General features: G+C 41.2%; 1 protein-coding gene and 1 long non-coding RNA gene across 2 annotated transcripts in view; both read right to left on the reverse strand.

The window, feature by feature from the left end:
* Positions 1-794: 794 nt before the first annotated feature.
* Positions 795-3,499, reverse strand: LOC114469292 (uncharacterized). The gene is made up of 3 exons (XR_003674752.1): positions 2,582-3,499; positions 2,045-2,049; positions 795-804 (listed from the first exon to the last, which is right to left on the reverse strand). It is a non-coding gene; the product is annotated as an uncharacterized LOC114469292 (long non-coding RNA).
* An 8,236-nt stretch (positions 3,500-11,735) lies between these two features.
* Positions 11,736-17,662, reverse strand: part of LOC114469284 (trichohyalin) — a 131,301-nt gene continuing 125,374 nt past the window's right edge. The window contains exon 13 of the mRNA XM_028456630.1: positions 11,736-11,781. The gene's annotated coding sequence lies outside the window, so the exon portion shown is untranslated. The remainder of the gene's footprint in view (positions 11,782-17,662) is intronic.

A 17,662-nucleotide genomic window follows, 5' to 3' on the forward strand; every position in this document is an offset into this window, starting at 1 on the left:
AACAGGAAATGATCGATACGTCAGCACGTCTTAATTGCTTTTTCTTTTTTTTTTTAATTAAGCAATGAAAAATGTAATATTTTTTTTCTATTTAGAGAGTGCATGGCTTATTAGCCAGAACATTGTTTTGTTTTGTTGTTTTCGTTGAAAAGATGTTTTGTTTTCTTTTGTTTTTTAACTTCAGTGGGGTTACTCTTGTCCTGACTATAGGGGACAAAAATCTAGTCAACGTCAAATTCCACATTACACAGAAGATAGTATAATTTAAATTAGGTTAATTTAAACTAAGTTGATCAGGACTTAATCAATAAACCTGATCATATTCAGTAAATCATTGATCCCTGAGAGGAAATCAGGACATTAATGCTGTTCTCATACATCTTTATATGACATATAAATAATTAAAAAGGAGTGTCAGAATAATCCATGACACTACAACTTATAGCTACCTTTTAATTGTCTGTACTTTATTTTTGACATACATTTTTGTTTAATTATGAGTTTTTTTTAATTTATTTTAACTTATTTAGTTTCTTCACAGGAGTTAAAAACTAATAATTTCTTTAAAAAATTATAAATATTTCTAAAAAAAAATGGAATTTTAAAAATTAAAGTGGAAAAAACAGAATTTGGAAAAATAAAATAGATTTTATAGGGCTCTAAATATGTCATATTGTCACATGTCTATTTCAATCTATTTCCCCTTTGCTTCTCAGTTGTAGTTATGAACAATACTTCCCTCAAATTCTGTCTGTCATCAGAAAAACAGGCAGTGACCTGGCATGACGGCTGTAGGAGGCAGAACTTGGGCCGAGAAAGAGGTGGCATTTCTGTTTGGGAACACTCAGAAAGAGGGGAAAACATTAAGACTTGGATGAATCCTTTAAAATTCTTCATTAAAGTTGTTACTTATTATTCTATACATCTAAAATGTTTAGTGTTTGTGTAGCATACACAGTTCTTTACGTTACTTTATGCAACCCAATAAAATACATTGTGATCTTTTCTTCCTCGAGGTCCTTTGTTGAAGTTTTTTTAGTTTATCACCACAACAACAACAGCAGCAGCAACAGCAGACCTCTCTTCATGAAAGTAGGAACTTTTTTAGTTCATGAGTGGGGTCTTGAAGAAGAAGACTAGGACATGATGGCACCTTCATGCAGCAGCAGTATGGCAGCACAGCATTCCATCACCACCTCTTCATCACCCGTGACACCACATCACCAGAAGGTACTCAAATAATAGCAAATCAAATAATATCAGATGATCCTGCGCTGTGGCCAAAAGCTATCAATGAAAATGCTCGGTGTCAAATTGTGAGAAAAGAACCACTCCAAATAACAGACATGGACTTCCCCAAAATTCAGAGAACCCACTTCGGAGATTCACCAAAAAAATTGTTAGAAAATCCAATGTTCATAGTTAGTGTACGCCTACTTTCCACTTCAGTTACTTGTTTTTTTTTTTTGCTTGGTAGCATTTTTATCATACTTAAAAGTTTTCACATTTCAGTTGTGTTTGTTTTTTGGCATTTACTGTATATATGGTGTGTAAAGTTTGCATTTAGCTTAGATAGTTATGTTATTTATTTATTATTTATTTTATATGTTAATTATTGATTTATTTAATTTATATGTTAAGTATTTCTTTACTGATCCGTCGTACTGTACTTCATTCATCATCATTCTGGTGCCGGGAGGCCCCATAGTCCTTCTTGCCTCGGGCCCCCATGGGGTCTAGAAATGCCCCTGTTCAACCTTCATGAACCGACACGCTGTCAGCTCATCAAGGGAGGCCTCAGAATTCAAAACAAAATGATGGTTTCTCAATTCCATTTTTGAGTTCCCACTGAGTCTTCACTCAGAATCTGGAAACAGCCTAAATAATTGATCATCAGAAAATTGTTCTGGGTGTTGTAATGCATATTTCTTTGTGTCGATCAAATTGGCAAATGTGTGTCAGGTGTTTGGGTGGATGTGTCCGGTATATGGTTCGTCGGTGGATTAAGCATGGTACTCATTGGTTGGACATTCGCAGTTCCCACTTCACCTGAGTCCGCCGGTCAGTCCCTGTAGGGTGGGGCATTTCCGAGCACGCCGGCCGCTACCTTGTCCAAAATCATGTCTATTCTGGTTACGTTTAGGGTATTGTCTATTATTGGGGACTCTACAGGGACAATCTACGGCCCAGAGATTTAGTGCACTGCAAATTAAGCACTCATTCAATCTCAGTTGGCCTCGGGACGGGTGATCAGATATGGGTCTGTGGTAGTCAGCTTGGTAGCGTTGCTGACCATCATATTCATCTCTTTGACCTTCACTTTGGTGGTGTTGATACATCGTGAGGGAAGCAAGTCTGTTTACAGCAGACGTTTATTTTTCATCAGCTGCCTTCTTTTGTGTGTTCTTTTCCGTTACCTCAGCACTGCTCCATCTTTGCTGTGGAGACTGTGTTCTTTCTTTGTTTTCTTCCTCCCCACTGTCGCATTAGTGGGAACCTATGCTGGTTCATTCCGTAATGAGGATGCGTCCACAAAGGACAGTGAGGCATATAAGCACAGAGCATTCTGGATGGTAATAACCAAGCGTTGGATTGTTCATCCACTAATAGGGAACGTGAGCCGGGTTTAGACTGTCGTGAGACAGGTTAGTTTTACCCTACTGATGATGTGTTGTTGCGATAGTAAGTGTAAGTGTGGGTTGTTAGCACAAATGAATGTGAAGGGCCAGTTGCACATGGTGAGAAGGGTTCTTTGGCATGCTGGAAAGTCAAATGTGTCACCACAGCATCATCGTTGTGTATTCCTGGCTTAAAGGCCATAGGAGGAGTGACCATAATGTTCGGAAATGCAGAAGAAGTGTCAGGAGGAGGAGCCAGCGTTTCTAACAATTCAGGGCAAAATGTGTCTCTCTCTTTGGCTTTGCAGGCATTCCAGGCTGTAGATGGTGTGTGAGTATTTTTGTGGAACAATGGCTCCATCTACCAAGTATGAACGTCACATTGTCTATTTGTGTTATTTAATTCTGCCGGCAGAAGGCAAAGAAGGGTCGTCGCGGTGCCTCCGCCACACTGCCCCGACGCGTCAATGTAGGCGGGTGGAACTGTGATGTCCGGATACAGAGACACGGAGGGAGGGGTTAGTGTGTGTTTTGGAAATAGGGGAAAGAAGGAAGGGGCAGAAACGAAAGCTGCAGGGTTGCATTGCCCTGGTTTAATTGGATTGTAATGTTTGAATGGTTCATCAGTGCTTTTCTCTTTTTCTTTTTCTTTGATCACTTTAGAAGCGATTGTGACTTTCTTATCTTTGGCGGCCCTGAACGCACTCTCTAACCCAAAACTGTAAGCATCAATCGTGTTCCATCATTGTCTGAACATATTCATTTTTAACTCTTTTGTTTTTGGCAACAGTTTCTGCTTTTTCTTAACTATGTGAGCTGTCTTTCGCTTAAGCTGCCTTTCGCGGGAAACCCAAAGAATCCTACTCAAACGGGCAGATGTTTACAACATTCATCACCGTAGAGTAGGACATGATGGCACCTTCATGCAGCAGCAGCATGGCAGCACAGCTTTCCATCACCACCTCCTCACCACCCCCGTGAAACAATGTCGGACTCCGTAATTTTCTCTGGTCCCTTACCAAATCTGACCAGTGATGACATGTATAGCCGCATGTCATCATTTAACCGCTGGCTATCGAGGTGGTGTCCAGAAAACGAGGTGGGCTTCATTGATAATTGGAGATCCTTCTGGGGAAAACCGAACCTGATAGGAAGAGATGGAATCCACCCTACTTTGGAGGGAGCATCTCTACTATCAGAAAACATGGCACAGTCACTGTTATGACATCTCATGAATGAGACCATGTTACAGAGGGGGAGTCCTCCACGCCCCTCTGCGCTTGCCTTAGGACAGTTTCCCTCCCATTGCTATTATGATAGCCGTGTTCATCGCCATGACAACTGTTGTGATGGTGATGAATATTATTTTATAGAGACGGTGTCTGTCCCCCGACCCAAATTTCACAATGATTTTAACATAAAATCAAATAAAAGAGGTATCAATTATAAAAATCTGAAAAAAATTAAAATCTAAAATATAGAAACACCAAAACATAAAACCATTAGATGTGCTCTATTAAATATTAGATCACTGAGATCCAAATCTCTACTAGTAAGTGACCTTATCTCAGAAAATAACTTTGATTTATTCTGTTTAACTGAAACATGGCTGTATCAAGATAAATATGTTAGTTTAAATGAAGCCACTCCTCCCAGTCATTTAAATACTCATATGCCACGAGACATAGGCCGTGGAGGTGGTGTAGCAGCTATTTATCATTCCTCTCTCCTAATCTATCCTAAACCAAAGACCAATTACACTTCCTTTGACAGCCTGGTTCTAAATTTATCTCATACCGAATCAAAAACCTGCCAGCCAGTCTTATTTGTGATAATTTGCCGTCCTCCAGGCCCTTATTCTGAATTTCTATCAGAATTCTCTGAGTTTATATCAAACTTAGTCCTCAGATCTGATAAAATACTGATAGTAGGAGATTTTAATATCCATGTTGACAAAGATAGTGATAGCCTGAGCTCAGCCTTTATGTCCCTAATAGACTCAGTTGGCTTTTTTCAAACTATTAATGAAGCTACTCATCGTTTAAATCATACTCTTGATCTTGTTTTAGCATATGGCCTTGATATTAATGAACTAAAAGTCTACCCTGAAAATCCTCTGCTATCAGGTCACTTTTTAATATCTTTTAACATTATCCTAGAGGATCTCGCACTGTGCAATAAAATAGTTACGAGTAGAAATCTGTCCAATAGTGCTGTGGCTAAATTTAAAGAGGCCATTCCTGCTGCCTTTAACTCAGTGCACCATCCAATAAATAACTATGATATTAATTATAGCCCCTCTCAACTGGATCTGCTTGTCGATAGCTCTGCTAGTCTACTAAAATCCACCTTGGACTCAATTGGCCCATTGAGGGAAAAAACTATTAAACGTCAGAGGAAAGCTCCGTGGTTTAGCTCTGAAACTTGCACACTCAAACAAACAACCCGTAAATTAGAGAGAATGTGGCGCTCCAATAAAACAGAGGAGTCACGAATACTCTGGCAAGAAAGCCTTAGTAAATACATGACAGCCTTACGACATACTCGATCTACATACTACTCCTCACTATTTGAAGAAAATAAAAATAATCCGAGGTACCGTTTCAGCACTGTAGCCAGGCTAACACAAAGACAGAGCTCTATTGAGCCCATGATTCCTTTAGCCCTCAGCTGTGAGGACTTCATGACATTTTTTAACGATAAAATTCATAAGATTAGAGATAAAATTAGCCACTCCCTGCCTTCACCTGGGCCTGCTGTACCATTAAATGTAAATAGGCCTAACCTAAACTGTTTCACACAGGAACTTAACTATTATTTCATCCTCCAAACCATCGACCTGCCTTTCAGATCCGATCCCAACTAAGCTGTTTAAAGAAGTTGTTCCCCTGGTCTGCCCATCTTTGTTGGAGACAATAAATATATCCCTATCAATAGGCTACGTGCTACAGTCCTTTAAAGTAGCTGTAATCAAACCCCTTCTCAAAAAACCTACTCTTGATTCCAGCACTTTAGCAAACTACAGGCCTATCAAAGATTCTTGAGAAAGTTGTGGCGGCTCAGCTCTGTGACTTTCTTCAAAACAACAGCCTGTTCGAGGACTTCCAGTCAGGTTTTAGAGCTCAACACAGCACAGAGACTGCTTTAGTTAAAGTTACTAATGATCTACTCTGGGCTTCAGATGAAGGACGACTCTCAGTGCTGGTTTTATTAGATCTTTGTGCAGCTTTTGACACTATAGATCACTATATTCTACTAGAGAGATTAGAGGAATTACTTGGAATCACAGGGACTGCCCTAAACTGGTTTAAGTCCTACCTATCTGATAGGTACCAGTTTGTACACGTGAATAATAAGTCTTCTGTGTACACTAAAGTAAGCTACGGGGTTCCTCAGGGCTCTTTGCTAGGTCCAATCCTGTTCTGCATCTATATGCTCCCCCTTGGTAATGTTATGAGAAAATACTCTGTTAACTTTCACTGCTATGCTGATGATACCCAACTGTATGTATCAATGAAGCCAGGTGAGACAAATCAGCTATCTAAACTTGAGGCCTGTCTAAAGGACATTAGGGCCTGGATGGACCAAAATTTTCTCCTTCTTAACTCAGACAAGACTGAGGTCATTGTACTGGGCCCACGGCACCTTAGAGAAACCTATGCTAGCCTAACTGCCCTAGATGGCATTACTCTGGCACGAAGCACAACTGTTCGAAACGTTGGGGTTCTATTTGATCAGGATTTATCCTTCAACTCTCACATAAAACAAACTTCAAGAACTGCCTTCTTTCATCTCCGTAACATTGCTAAAATCAGATCTATCCTGTCTCAGAGTGACGCCGAAAAGCTAGTCCATGCTTTTATTACCTCTAGACTGGATTATTGTAATTCTCTTTTAGCAGGCTGCCCAAGCAAGTCGCTTAAGACACTTCAGCTGGTTCAAAATGCTGCAGCACGTGTACTGACTAAAACTAGTAGAAGAGATCACATTACTCCTGTATTAGCCTCTCTGCATTGGCTTCCCATAAAATATAGAATAGAATTCAAGATTCTTCTTCTCACTTATAAAGCCCTAAATGGACAGGCACCAGTCTATCTCAAGGAGCTTGTAGTGCCATACAATCCCCCCAGAACACTACGCTCTCAAAATGCTGGCCTACTTGTTGTTCCATTTGTCTCTAGAAGTAGTACAGGAGGAAGAGCTTTCAGTTATCAGGCCCCACTTCTCTGGAACCATCTACCAACCACGGTTCGGGGGCAGACACTCCCTCTCTACCTTTAAGGTTAAGCTCAAAACATTCCTCTTTGGTAACACTTTTAGTTAGGAACCAGCTCATAGCTCATAGTTAAGATGCAATAGGCATAGACTGCCGGGGGGGTCTGGCATGCTCGGTTGGAGAGAGGTTGGAGAGGGCGTTAAGAGAGAGGTCATTTAGGCTAACACTCCCTCTATGTCTGCTTCTTCCCTTGTGTGTTTGCTCCTGTACTCCTTCTGGCTGTTGTCTTGCAGGTCCGTGGGATCCTCAGTGTGGAGTTACAGAGTCTCAACAACTCTGTCTCCACCCTTTCCTCTGCACACACCCAACACAGCATAACGTGGATGGCTGTTTATCATAGGAATGGGATCCACACAAGATTCCTGCTGCTTAACAGGTTTTCCTTGCCGCCATGATTAATTCATGTTGGGTGTGGGATACATATGTATGTGTATACACGTATATATGCATATGTGTGTATCCATAAAATGAAGAGTCCGTCCTTAAGACTGCTCTACTGTAAAGTGTCTTTGGTTATGATTTGGCTCTATACAAATAAAAGATTGATTGATTGATTGATTGATTGATTGACATCACCAGAAGGTACACAAATTGTAGCAATCAAGTAATATCAGATGATCCTGCGCTGTGGCCAAAAGCTATCAATGACAATGCTCGGTGTCAAATTGTGAGAAAAGAATCACTCCAAATAAATGGACTTGGACTTGATTTATATAGCACTTTATCACCACACTGAAGCAGTCTCAAAGCGCTTTACATATCAGCTCATTCACCCAATCACTCTCACATTCACACACCAGTGGGACAGGACTGCCATGCAAGGTGCTAGTCGACCACTGGGAGCAACTTAGGGTTCAGTGTCTTGCCCAAGAACACTTCGACACATGGTCAGGTACTGGGATCGAACCCCCAACCTCTCGATCAGAAGACGATCTACTACCACCTGAGCCACGGTCGCCCACGACCAAATAACAGACATGGACTTCCCCAAAGTTCAGAAAACCCACCTCAGAGATTCACCAAAGAAAATTACAAAGTGACAATGAGAAATGGTTAGTGTACTCTTAGTTTCCACTTCAATTCCTTGTTTTTTTTTTTTTTGTTTGTTTGTTTTTTTGCTTGGTTGCATTTTTATCATAGTTAAAATTTTACACATTTCAGTTGTGTTTGTTTTTCTGGCATTTACTGTATATTGTGTGTAAAGTTTGCATTTAGTTTAAATAGTTGTGTCATTTATTTTATATGTTACTTATTTAATAAAGTATTTCTTTACTGATACGTCATCCTGGACTTCATTCATCATCATTCTGGGGCCGGGACCTCCAGGTGGTCTAGAAACACCCCTGCGCACAATATTAATGTTGTAAACTTATAGGAATTTCTTCAGAACGATATTGTAGTTGTCAGGCATATACGAGGTGGACTGGAGTCACCCGTTTTTTTTTTTTTCATCTAACAGCACAGAGCAGAAGATAAAGCAGAAAAATATAAAAATCAGCTTTACCTTTTCTAAACTGGTGTTTGAGGAAACAACAGGCGGTTGTCTAGTCTCCATCCGTGTGAACAGTCCAACGCGGGGCGGGTACGGAGCCCTTCTGCACATAAAAGACTGACTTTAAGGTTATGCGCATCCGCTCCTCCGGTATCGGTCCACAACAGACGTCCGCACAGGGCAGAAGATTGATCCTGTTCGTGATAGCCAAATTGTCACAGCAAATTTTTAGCATCCCCCATTTTAGACCAAATATTTACACTCTGTGATGGTGAAGTCCAGACGGAAGCAATGTGAAACAAACTAACAAAAGTTTATTAAAACAAACCAAATCTAAGGGTGAGCACAAATGGATCTTCCTGCCGGCAGGAAGGTACATAAAGTAGACTCACTATACTATTTATAATGAGTGAAGCTCGAGAGAGGAGAAAAAGAGAGAAAAAGGGTGGGGCAGAGAGAGAAAAGATGAGGACGAAGATTAAGGATGGGAGGGGGTGAGGACGAGGATAGGCCATCTTGTGTGTGTGTGTGTGTGTAACCTTTAAGTCTAGTGCCAACTGGAACAGTATCTCCATGTGAGGGTGTGCTATCAAGATATGTGAGCATTGTGACCCTAGCTGTGACTCAAGCAGACAGGGAGTGTGGGACATCACAGGATAGCTCAGAGAGAAAACTCACCTTATATGGAGCATTGACATGCAAGCACACAGATTCACACTATAATATATGAGTTCCATTTCTGGCGAAACAGAAGGGAAAAAGTGTGGATCACGTGTAATCTACATACATAGTGGAAGACGTCTCATCGCGTAGTGTAGCCAGTTTTTTTTACTGGCTGTTTAGAACAACGGTTGGGGTCCCCCATGCCGAAGTTAGAGTAAGACAAATAACAAAAGGAGTCGGAAGCATCCATTGGTATCGCGGTTAAGCGGGGGTGTGTTGATGACACAGGCATGTAAGAGCAAACATAACAGTTGGATAGGCTTCTACTTTTAGCTTGATAGTGCGCGTATCGGTACCAGGTGTTCGTGAAAAACGGATGAGTAACATTGGTCGCAGCTAAAGTGTCGTGCAGGGCGATGTCGTCTATCCAACGTTTATTTCTGCTAGCATTATTACTAATGCTAGTAAAAGGAAACATTCACATTAGGAACAACACTTGCATTCATTGGTTCAATCCAGTGTCCTCGATTGCCCCCTTGAAGGCCAGGAGCCAGAAGAGTACTGGAATTGCGGACAGGACCATCGCGCCAATCGATGGCCAGAACATGAGTGACATGAAATGACAGAATGGTGGCATGATTTCAGCCTGCTCCTGGGGCATAAACAGAAGGGCTTGTGACCTCTTCAATCACAGCGAGAAAGGCTTGTGACCTCTTTTCTCCCACGATGTCCTCAAGGTTGGATTTCAAAGGCTTCAACAGACCGTATGCCCCGTAAGAAAGGTCAGCCCGTGACCCCCCGAGGTCTTTTCCTTTTTCCTTTTGTTTGCAACTTTCAAAGCAAACAAAAGCTCATCAAAGCACTGCTCCCGAAAAGAAGAAACTGCTCCCGAAGGCGCACCTCCTTACTGCGGTTCCTCGATCAGTGGTGATGTTGGTTCTTCCTCCGTTGGACCAGTCGCCTCCAGATCAGGGTCGGCTTGTGTTGGCACCTTCCTGCAGTGTGATGCGTGAATCCACATGGCTCGCTCTGCGACCTTCACAGCCGTGTGTGTCGTCAGTTGAACCTGAAAAGGGCCGATCCACCTTCGGTCGGTCCACCCTCTCGGGTTGTAGATAATCACGAAGTCTTTAGGCCAAATATCGTGTAGATGATCAGTTGTTGTCAGAGGAAGGGTAGTCTCCACACACCTGGCAACCTCTCTTGGGATCGGTTGGTACCTGAACAGAAGAAAAGGGGGGGGGGGGGGGGGGTGGGAAACAAAAAAGCAATGTTATCTGTAGCCCATTCACACGTGAGTGGGAAAATATGAGGCTGAAAGAAAAGCAGGAAGTATTAATTCGATTCTCCTTTCCTGGAGCAAGGAGAAGCATAGCTGGAGTTGCAGTGATTCTCAAACTGTGGTACGTCTACTACCAGTGGTACGCTGATACCTGGTGAGAAGCAACAATTTGAGAACCACTGTTTACAAGGACATGCAAGTCAGACGGAGAAGTGTGGAGTGTGACTACATGTCTTCTCAAGATGAATACATACAATTGGGAGACATGGAGATGTGAGAAAGCTAAATAAGTTTAACCAAATAAATAAATAATGTTATTTATTTATTTAAATTGTTTGTTATATTTTTCTTTGCTATCTCTTATTTATGAAGGAGAAATCTTATTCTATCCTTTATTTATTTTGAATAATGTTAACACTCCACACTCCATAAAATAACCTAATTATTTTATAGAGCTGAATTTGTCAGTTCATTTATTTCATTATTTTTTCTCATAATTATTATTTGAGATGTAATTTACTTAATTTTGAAGGTAAATTGATGGCAAAAGTGTCTCCTATTCTGTGTCTGAACCAGAGTTAAGCAAGATTATTGACCCTTTAAGGTTAGACAGAATTAAAGTTAAGTTGAGTCAAACAATCATATTGTCTTTTGCTCTCTGTATTTATCCCATTCTTAGGAGTGACAAGCCATAGCACGGTTTGGAGAGCTTCCTTAAATGCTTGGAAGTTACTTAACATTAAACTATCTCTTATATCAATCAATTATCAAGAATTTCAGGAGGACCCTTTTTAAATCTCAGGCGACCCAGATTGGGCCACCAACCCAATGTTGAGAACCATTAATTTTTCCCTTAAAAGTGTCTAAACACAGTGAAAGTGTTTTATGGTCTTGCACGCTAAGTGCTGGTGGAACAAGAAGAAAATGGTTGAAGGGTTTTGAGGTATATTATTTTCCCATGATAAAATATAAATCAAAAATCAGAGGGACGTTGGCCCTCTCCCTTCCCTTTTTTACATAAGAATACATTTGGATTCTTAAAACCATATGATAAATATCATTGGAAAATCACTTATCTGATCATTTTGGATGTCTCCGTTTTCCTCTCTCTTGTGTCCACCTGCTTTTGTGCCCTCCAGCCTCCTCGACCTCCTCCTCCTCAGCCATAAAGGTCAAAGCCAGGGTCAACTGTACGCTCCTTTTGGAAATTTGAAGATCTGTCCCCACTTTTGCAGTTGGATTGGAAGTCTCTGTAGTCTCTGGAATAGATATTGTTAGAACATCCACAATATGTCATATTGTCACGTGTCTATTTCAATCTATTTCCCCTTTGCTTCCCAGTTATAGTTATGGACAATACTTACCTTTAATTCTCATCCTTCATCATAAGTGACCAGGCATGATGGCTGAAGGAGGCAGGATCGGAGTTGAAAAGGCGGTGGCATTTTCACTCAGAAACAGAAAGAGAGGAAAACATTAAGACTTAAATTAATAATTTAAAATATCCCTTTTCTTTAGTTGGATTTGATTCGTCTCCTTTGAGTATACAGCCAGCGACCTGTATATTGGAAAAAACAACACAATAACAACAACAGAAGGGTTCTGTGTGAAGTTATGGTGGTCCTGTGTTTCAGCTCATAGTTATGAACGTGAGTGTGTGACTGTATGTCTGGTCTGTCTGCTTAGAGCACACCTTCTTTTAAGTGTATCTCAAAGCGTGTGAGAGAATAAATGAAAACAAAATAATCTAGCGTACAGTCAGAAAATAGAGGGGTTAGTATTGTCCTATCGAAGGAGAAGCTTGTTGGCTATTTGCTAGTTGTCCCCCCCATGCCAAAGTTCAAGGCTAAAGTGATATAGCACTACCACCAAAGGCTGTGGTGGACTTCTTATGGCTTGGTATCCTCGTGGCTTTTGAAACAGTGTCTTTTTTGGTGAAGATGTTCCAGCAGACGTGTGATCAGTCTGCAGTTGCTGCCCATCATTCAGGCAGTAATCGTGGCGTTTAACCCGCAACTCATTGGTGGGGGAGTGTCCAACCAACTGCGACGCCCACAGGTTCTCAGTCTTTGATGATGGGGCAGGATGTGTTAATCCCAGCATTGGCATGCGGCCCATTCCATAGACGATGAAGAGTTGACTTGGGACTGAGCGAGTTATTTCGTTGCAGCATTGCTTTGCTGAATGGGAGAGTTGAGTCCTTTGATAGTCGATTTCCTTCTGAAGCTTGGTCCTTTGAATGATGTTGACATTTCATTAGCATAAGAGTTGAAGGTGATTTCATTCATTAAGAGCTTTCATTGAAGATGTCGTTTCTTCAGGGACAACCGCAAAGCCAACAGAAACTATCAATAAAATAATAAAAAATGATAATGATGATAACAGTAATATTAAAATAAAATAAAATGAAATACTGTATTCATCTGTGTGTGTGTTTGAGTGTGTGTTGCTCATAGTCATTTTAGAGTGGACCCCAGATATATCAAACATGAAATCAAATGAAATTTAAAATAAAAAATAAAAATAGTGTCTGTGTTGTAATGGCTTAGCACTATTCTGTAGGCAGAGGGAAAGGTGAGAAACCACAATGTTGTGTCACTAACGCTGTTAGTTTTGGGAATCAAGTATGTAGTGTCTTAATCATGTGACCTTTCACTAAGCTGGCCAATGTGGAGCACTACCTCTCTCTCCCTCTCTCTGTGTGTGTGTGTGTGTGTGTGGGTGTGCCTCCCTCTCTCTCTCTCTGTGTGTGGGTGTGCCTCCCTCTCTCTCCCTCTCCCTCTCTCTCTGTGTGTGTGTGTGTGTGTGTGTGTGTGTGTGTGTGTGTGTGTGTGTGTGTGTGTGTGTGTGTGTGTGTGTGTGTGTGTGTGTGTGTGCGTGTGTGTGTGTGTGTGTGTGTGTGTGTGTGTGTGTGTGTGTGTGTGTGTGTGCGTGCGTGCGTGCGTGCGTGCGTGTCTCCCCATACCACACGTCCGCACGTTCAACTGAGAAAAAAAACCAAAACGCACAGAAAACACAGCAACCGACTCTCGTCCAAAATGAAAGCATTAAAGCCAAACAACCAAAGGGAGAAATCTGATTCCATTCACACGTTTAAACAAAATAAAAACAAAGATAAAAAAGAAGTATAACTCACCGAAAGCATGATCTGAGTTCACATCATACCAAGATTGTATATGCGGATGCATAAATTATTTGTTTATTGGATTGTTCATCTGATTGATTCCCATTATCAGTGTTTTACTCCCTGTAGCCTTCACTACAGTTTAGGTTAGGGTTGGGGTTTTAATCTATTTTGATATCGGTACAGAGGTGAACTCAGTACATGGCACCGGGGTGTTTTGGAAACTTTGATTGCCTGTCTATCCTATGGTCAGGACCTCACAGGCTGTCCGTGGAGGTGCCTGAACAAAACCAAAGTAAATAATGACTAGCCGTACTTGATGCCTGAACAAAAATATCCGAGCCCGAAGAAAAATATAGGGAACTTATAATATTAAAAAACAAAGAACTTCAACCATTTGACCCTCTCTCATGGCAGTCCTTTCACTGTGTTAAAACACAGAACAGCTGAAGGAGGAGAGACCCTCCAGAATGATGAAAATCAATACAGTGCTCGACTGGTTGCCTTTCTATCAACACAGAGCGAATATATATATGTAAATTAAAATTTATATATATATACATATATATATATAAAGGTATCTTTACCTTAATAGTCCGAATTGGTGTTTGAGGATCAACCGATGGTTCGTGGTCCAGTCTCTGTCCGAGGGGCAGACCACGTGGGGCAGACTCGGAAGTCCCATGCCATAAAAAACTGGCTTTGGGGTTTTAAGTGCGTCCACTCTCCGGTGCTGGTCCACGGCAGAAGCCCCCAGAGTAGAAGATGGATCCTGTTCGTGACGCCAATTTGTCACGGCAAATTTGCGGTTGACCTCATTTGGAGACATGATTTATTGCTCTGGTTGAGTGATGAAGTCCAGGCGAGGCATTGATGATTTTATAAAAAAAAGGTTTATTATAAAACTAAGTAAAAAGGAGTACAAAGATGGACAAAATTAGTGACCGCCCCGGGCGGACGTCCGATGATCGAGTGGCCCACATTTCTAACTCATCACGTATATTCCCCCTCCGTCCCCCTCCCTCCTCCCCCCAGGAGATAAAGAGGACAGAGGAGGTGAAAGAAGAGGGTGAAAAGAGACAGTTTCTTCTTTAGGTCAAAACAACCAGTTCTCTGGTATCTCCTGATTGTCGTGAGTGTTGGAGGTGTGTGCGTGTATGGTGTTTGTGTGTATGAATGGATGTGTATTGGGTGTGTATGTGTGACTATGTGAGTGTGTGTAGGCATGTGAGTGTGTGATGCCTCTGTGTCTGAGGGATAAGATGTGTTTTGGGAAGCTGACCTCGAGAAGAGAGCAGAAAACATGAGACAGCAGAAATGAAAAGTCTCAACTTAAAGCCTTAAAAAGAATAAGGTCTATGAGTAAATATGTTAATAAACATAACTAACAATTTTGCCCTGACAATATGATAAATTAATTTTCCCCCAACACCATCCTTTATTTCAGATCTTAGTTGTTGGGTTATATTCTTTCCATGTGCTCTGGTCAGAGGATCCAAACTGCCGACCAGAGCAAACATGCGCTCCGGTCCCGTCCGGAGCTGAAAACCCGCCTGGTTCTTTAATCCTGGAGGAAGACACATTTATGATCATCCACTTATTGAGAGTGAGGAGTCACGTGGTGAGTTGGGTTGTTTTGGGGGGGTCTGAGCCTGTCAGCCATGATGGTGGTAGACGCCCCCAGAATTTCACGCATTCGCCAGAGCTTTACTTTTTGCGCATTTACGTAGAGGAATACGACGGCTGGGTCCAGGACTTGGTCATCTACAAGCCTCCAGCTGGTGAAAAAAGCGTTGTACTGGCAAAAGTAAGTTTCTTCACATATGTGAATAACATAAGATAACCTACACTTCCTAGCTTTAAGAGACAACTACATAAAGACATTTTAAGAGAACGTTCCAGAGTGAAAATGCAGAGAACACACTCTCATCCACGAGGGTGTGCGATCGAAAGTAAGGTCCTTTCTTCTAATTGCAGCCAACCAAGCAATCCGACGTCTCCTCATCAGGTCAGACACTTGCTCTCCTCAATGCTGTGTCCATTTCGGTACCCTAAAAAACTGCATCCCGTTGTTCCTCCGTCTTCCATGGCTATCATGGGAGGTATTGGAGCAGTTCTTAACGCAGCAGTGACTTCCAGGCATGGTCAAACAGTGCAGAATTGCAAGTACGCCCGCTACTACCGCATTAAAAACACATGTAAACAATCTGTTTTGCCACAGGACTTATGCCAACATGGCGGTGGGGAGGATCGGGGGAGGGGCTCTAGGCCGTGATGACAACTCCTCATTCTCATGATGATGAAGTCAAGGAATGGATTTAACACCATTTATTACAGATACGATTTACGAGAAAGTGAGATACTATTCGGTGTCTCACGAGTGAGTGAGACACCGAACGGCTCTGAGTTCTCCTTCACCGCGCGGGGATCTAGAAGAAGTCGGGCTCCCCACTCACTGTATCAGTAATCAATGTGTCTGAGACGGATGTGTCGCAGTTAGTTACATGAAGCTTTATGTGAAGCTAAGTGTAGTGTGTAAACAATGTCCCTATATATCCCTCATAGTGAATCCTAGTGTTGTGTTCAAGACCACACTATCCAAGACCAAAACTTGCCAGAGACCAGAATGTACCGAGACCAAGACTTCCGCGAGCCAAGACCGAGACAAGCCGAGACCAAGACCATAAAAAAAAAATTTTCAATTTAAAAAAATACATGAATAAATAAAATTGTGGTTACGGTTTGACAGTTAAATAAAATTCTCTCTTTAATTTTAGTTTATTTTAAATACATTTGACGGACAAAAAAGGTGCCTGCAAAAAATTAACTAAAATATTAAAACTACTACTGCTACTGATGAATTCACAATTATTCTACATATTTGAAAACAAGATTTTTATGTCAGCTGAATCTACAGCAAGTGTTTAAAAGTATTTCTGCCAAGAAATAATGATTCCGATTCTTTGAGTTGTGCAGATCAGCAGGTCACAGATTTCACAAGATAACTTTTTAGTTTGTAAAAGCCTTTACACAGGCCATTTGTATTAATTCACTTAGTTGATACAGTTTAATTTGGTTGCTGTAATATAACTAGGATATTCAATTAAAGGTTTCCAGCTGTAACTGTAAAAGTGAAACTTTCTGAAATAAAACTACTACTAGTTGGCATCAGTCTAAAAAACAAAGAGCTACAGCAGGTAGATTTGAAACAAAAAACAAACTCAAACCCCGGAACAGTCATGTGACAAATCAATCAACAGTTCTTGTTGAGAAAGATTATTATTCTGGATACAGTGGAAACAGAAACTTTAAAAAATAGTTATATTGTGAACCTGTTTATATTGTAGGGAACATATTATATACAAATATGTAATTGGAGTCTAAAGCCACAAAAAAACACCACTTTAAAAAGATAATAGACTAATATAAGTCCTCTTTACAGTTATTTGGGTCATTCTGCGCTTGTGCGAATTGCAGGCACTAGGACCCAGAGGCGGAGTAAATGCGTCCCCGTACTGCATTCACAGGCTGTAATATCAACAGTTTATCATTTTACCAGTTGTTAGAGCTACTTTCTTTACCAGGGAGATAATATTTATAACTGGTGATTGTTTTCCAGAGTTTTACTGGGCTTTTTACCGGTGATTAGTTTCTATCTCCCTTGCGCTCTGGGGTCCAAACTGAAACCGTAGCCAGACACACACACACGCACACACACACACGAGTGTGTCACACACGTCACTCAGTCACATTAAGGAAGGTTGCGGTCATTATACGGGGTGGATTAAAGAATGAATAAAAGATTGTTTTATCCCGTTCTTCTCCGTGTTATCACATTATAAAAGAGTTTAAAAATAGCAGTAATTAGTGCTGGTCTCGAATGGTCTTGAAGGAAAATCCAGAGTCCGGGCAGTCCGAGACAATTTGGTAAAATTTGGTCTCAAGACCAAGACCAGTCTCGACGACAACAACACTAGTGAATCCGCCCCTCAGTGTACTAAGACCCGGTGAGCATTAGTCATGACATGACTTTAAAAAGAAATTAACAGGAAAAGTCATAGAAACTAAATTTTCTTGGGCTTTTCTGAGATCTAAGATTTCTCTCACAGGACCCTACTATACACTGTGATCATGATAACCTTCACAAAGAAAGCTCGTTATGCTATCCATCATCCATCTATCAGTCTAGCTGAAGAATGTCATTAAT

The sequence above is a fragment of the Gouania willdenowi genome, chromosome 9 (assembly GCF_900634775.1).
Source record: "Gouania willdenowi chromosome 9, fGouWil2.1, whole genome shotgun sequence".
Lineage (NCBI taxonomy): Eukaryota > Metazoa > Chordata > Actinopteri > Blenniiformes > Gobiesocidae > Gouania > Gouania willdenowi.